Source organism: Passer domesticus, chromosome Z (genome assembly GCF_036417665.1).
Source record: "Passer domesticus isolate bPasDom1 chromosome Z, bPasDom1.hap1, whole genome shotgun sequence".
Taxonomy (NCBI): Eukaryota; Metazoa; Chordata; class Aves; order Passeriformes; family Passeridae; genus Passer; species Passer domesticus.
The window spans coordinates 41,084,751-41,089,097 of NC_087512.1; the positions used below are offsets into that span (position 1 = coordinate 41,084,751).

Genomic DNA, 4,347 nt, shown 5'->3' on the forward strand with positions numbered 1-4,347 from the left:
TAATGACATAAGCATTATAAGCACTTCATATGAATTGAAGAATAAGCACTTCATATGAATTGAAGAATATCTCTACAAGAATATAATAAAAGCAAACTTTCAGAACTTTGTAAAAAGTTTTATCAACAAATTCTTGTTCTATATTCTTCTCTTTTTCTATAAATTTTGTCCTTTTATTCCAATTATGACTTCTGGGAGTAAATCATAAATTCCTCACAGTACACTCTCTAAAAATAGATGAACTTCATAAATGTGTCATGTAAGGGAATATGTGAAACATCACAAAAATCTTATTCGATATTTAACTGCTAATTTCCAGTAGGATTTATCTGTAGAAAAACTGAAACACAGAAATTGTATGCTTATGACAATACTTACTGAAAAATTACTTTAAATCAGATGTATATATTTTGAATCGGAACATCAAAGCAGAAAAATCATAGCAATGCAACACCAATAACTTCAGTGTAAGTCTGATTTACAGATCATGACACTAAACCATCCAGTTGAATTTTAATTTCATGGGGTGTATTTGCTGTGCAAGAATAAGATGCTTTATGCTTTTTAGTTGAAACAACATAGCTGGAAAAGTATTTCCTGTTCCTACATGTAAATATCAAAATATTTAACATGTAAAGTTTTTGAACTGCCATAGCAAGGGGACTGTGGCTGAATGATTACCATTTGTGAGATTTAAACTTCTAGTTCTAGTGTCATTGAGTGCAGTGGAGAAAAAAAATTACACCACATAAAGAATGTTTAATAATACTTTTAATTAAAAAATAGAGAGGATATATCTTGGGGCTGTAACTACTGAGATATTATGAATGTTTTCTTACCAAGTCTACAGTTTTAAAATTAAATATTAACATTTTATAGGAGCCTTTTGAAATAATTTATTCACAAACAGGATGGGATTTAGCTAAAAGTGGCAAAGCCTTTTGTGTTTACTGTGAGGGCATTTGGATGGTGTAGGTAACCAACAAAAAAATACCCCAAAAACCAATAAAGAACCAAAGACCACATCAGTATATGTTTACTATTAGATTTGCTGCTTCATATAGAATACACAATGTTATTTTATGTTGATAAGAAGTGTTTCCATGTGCAATAGATTTAAAGGTATTAGAAAACAGTACATTTTTTATCCTGTTACCTAGAAAGTAAAATATGGCACGCCTAGCAGTTACTCATGGCTAGAAGAGTGACTCTATAGTAACTAAAAAATAGCAGAATATGAGATTAATGAATCTGATGAAGCTGCTAAGAACATTAAAACATCTACACGATACTCCCTTTGAGCTAATCAATTTGTAGGAAACATTTTGTAAGAATGTAGATGTGTTGTTGTCATTCCTGTTTTGTGTTTATCTGTATGAAACCTGTCTTGCTTATTTAAAATAACTCCTATCTATTTAGATGAAAATGTTCTGGGCTCTAATTTTCTGATACAAGAAGACATGCAATCAAATCTATATTACATCAAGTAGTCCAAGGTCGGTTTTTCTACTCTTTATTAATGAGTTACTCTGTGGATAAAAGAACAGGAAAATGCTATTATTTCTGACTGAAAGAAACAGAACCATCTCCTGAAATAAATGTATTAAAACAAATACAGATAATGAATATTAGTTACCATATCATTTTTGCTAAATAAAAGATAGGATCATATTTCTATTATCATGCTGTCTATTTACATAAAAGCTTTAATCTTCTAAGGGCTTCACAAATATTAATTAAGCAAGTTAGTCAAAACTTCAGTATATTCTTTGCATTGTATAAATGGAGTGTTAAGGTCAATGGCTTTTTTCAAGGCGATACAGCTAAGGGTGGGATAGGTATTCCTGGGCTTCTCAGAGTTCAGTCCACAAACTGTAGAGAAGCATGCTGAAATTCTATTAATGACTTAAATAGTTTATAGGCAGGTGTGCATCACTGAATTTATAGTATGTAGTGAGAGATGTCTTGCAGATTTCTTGTTTTTAATCCAGGCTTTGTGATGGCTCCTTTTTGATAAATGAACATTGGCCTTCTAAATTGCATGCAAAGCACTGTTGCTTTTGAGAAAAATAAACCATGAGTTTACAGACTCCAAAAACTTTGCATTGTACTTGCATTAAGTTCTTGCATGTATCAGTATATTAAAGACAAAAATACTGTGCTGTGCTAAAAAGTATAACACACAAAGATTATCGGCCCTATCTATTATCAGCTGGTTTGTAGAAGAATACAAGCACTATTTTAATATTTCTTTTTGTGTTGTTATCACTAGGTTCCTGATGACATATCCCCACAGTGATGAAATCTGGTTCAAGTCTTTGACAATTTATTGTCAATTTTCTTGGACTTCAGAATGATTTTGAGTATCTGTTTCTCTTCTGCAGATTTAGGAATCTTTTTTGATGCCCACTGCCTCACCTAATCTAAAGGCATGAGCCCTGGTGCTGAATAAAATCAGGTGACTGACTGGGAGAAGTACACTTCAATTGAATTGGCAAAGCACATTTTAGCTGAGTCAAAGATTACTAATGAATTAGAACTTTTTTAGCACACATATTACACAGTAGCTTAAATAGTTCAGTGTAGTGATTTATAGATGTGTGTATGAAATATATTTTTATATAAGTCAACATATTTCTCAAGCCCTAGATGTAACTAAAAAAACAATTTAAAAAAATAAAATTAAGCCCTGTCTGTGTGTGAGGGATGCTGCAACCTTTTATATCAGAAGTCTGGTTGTCTACCTCCTATAGTCCTTGAGGAGATGTCAAGATCTTATTTTTTGCTGCCTTGAAAAAACCCTGAAAATCTCAACTATTTCTTGAAATAGTTTGAATATTTCCAAACATAGGGAGTGTAGGGAGGATGGTTCTGAACGCTGGACATTTCTTCTATATTTGACTTAATACAAAGAAAATTATAAAATTTAAAGAATCTTAGCACAGACTTTGTAGCCCATCTACATTCATGTGTGTGTGCATGTGTGTACACACACGTTTCCTCACAGGCTGAAGTTGATTTTTACTGTGGATTTACCATTCTATTTAATAAGGATTTTAGGAATGATTTATTCAATGCTACTTATACAAAATGTTAGAAACATTGACATTTCATCATGCATCAGAAATTCATATAAATTTAAGTGAGGTTTTATGTCAGTGTTTGATATAAGGACATCTGTCTCTCTGCAATTATATTGTGATATCTGATTCCTTTCTAAGAAATGGGAAAAACAAAGATTAAGAGGTTTGGGGAATGTATCCAAAGAACAGGGCTAGTTTTTGTTAAAAATTACTTTTCAGATATTCCTGCAAGAATAAAGATGGGTATGACTTCTTAGCAAAGCAGTCTATGAACACCTTTGTGGTTTTGTTTCTGTTTCTCAAATTAGCAGCTTCAGAATTTCTGTACTCAAACTCATTAAACCCTTCTCTTACTGCCAAAAGGGCCCAGGAGAAGGTTCTAAATAGAGGAAGTTTAAGGGTACATCCTTTCTGTTCTCTATTCTTTTAAGCCTGTTGTTGTGTGCGCTTAAAAAAACCCCACTGAAACTACTTCCATACATTTACACGTGCATCTTTTCAGTCAGGACTAGTTTCCAAAAGGTTTTTTTTTACTTTTCTTCCTTCTTGATAATGTACAATCTCATTACATGTTTAGAAACACTAAGAAATTACCATACTTTTGGCTGCAGAATTAGGTGCCTAATTTGCAAAAAATTATGTCACGTTTCTGCATATTTACTTCAGAGAAAGTGCATTGCACTCAGAGACTAGGGCACAAGGTTTTTCAGAATTAGGTTTTCTGACTTTGGAAGTATTTCTTCTGTTACAAAGAACATTTTTTTTTTCTGTAGCATCACATGGCTTATGTGGCTATATCTCTGCCTTGAGTATAAAGGTAAAGGCTTCTAAAGGTAACTAATTTTATTTCAAAATTATAGTTTCTTATCAATCCCCTGCTAAGTTGCAATAGTTGCATGTTCTGAATTTATGCAGATGCTTCCTTAAAGACATTTTGTCTTTTACATGCCTTGTGTAAATTTACTTTGACTGTGACATTTCATGTTAAGTTGTGCACTTGTTTTATAACATATTCTTCATTTACACAACACTGGATGTATTGGAAAATATTTCCCCAAAACATAAATAAATCACATTTATATGCTAAATGTTGAGTACATAAATAATTATAAGCCCTTTATAGCTAGAGCCCACACAAAGCTTTAAAAATGTACCAGCAAACATGCCGCTATTTATTTTCTAATGTACTTAAGAAAAAATATATTTGCCATGGAAAATGTGTCAATGCATAGCAAACTTGTCACATTAGTGCTCCAAAGTATCT

At 32.1% G+C, this 4,347-nt stretch overlaps 1 protein-coding gene across 4 annotated transcripts in view; it reads right to left on the reverse strand.

The window, feature by feature from the left end:
• Window positions 1-754: 754 nt before the first annotated feature.
• Window positions 755-4,347, reverse strand: part of CNTNAP4 (contactin associated protein family member 4) — a 205,235-nt gene continuing 201,642 nt past the window's right edge. For all 4 annotated transcript variants that reach the window (XM_064403135.1, XM_064403134.1, XM_064403139.1 and 1 more), the window contains one exon: window positions 755-4,347. This exon is cut by the window's right edge and continues 3,453 nt beyond it. The gene's annotated coding sequence lies outside the window, so the exon portion shown is untranslated.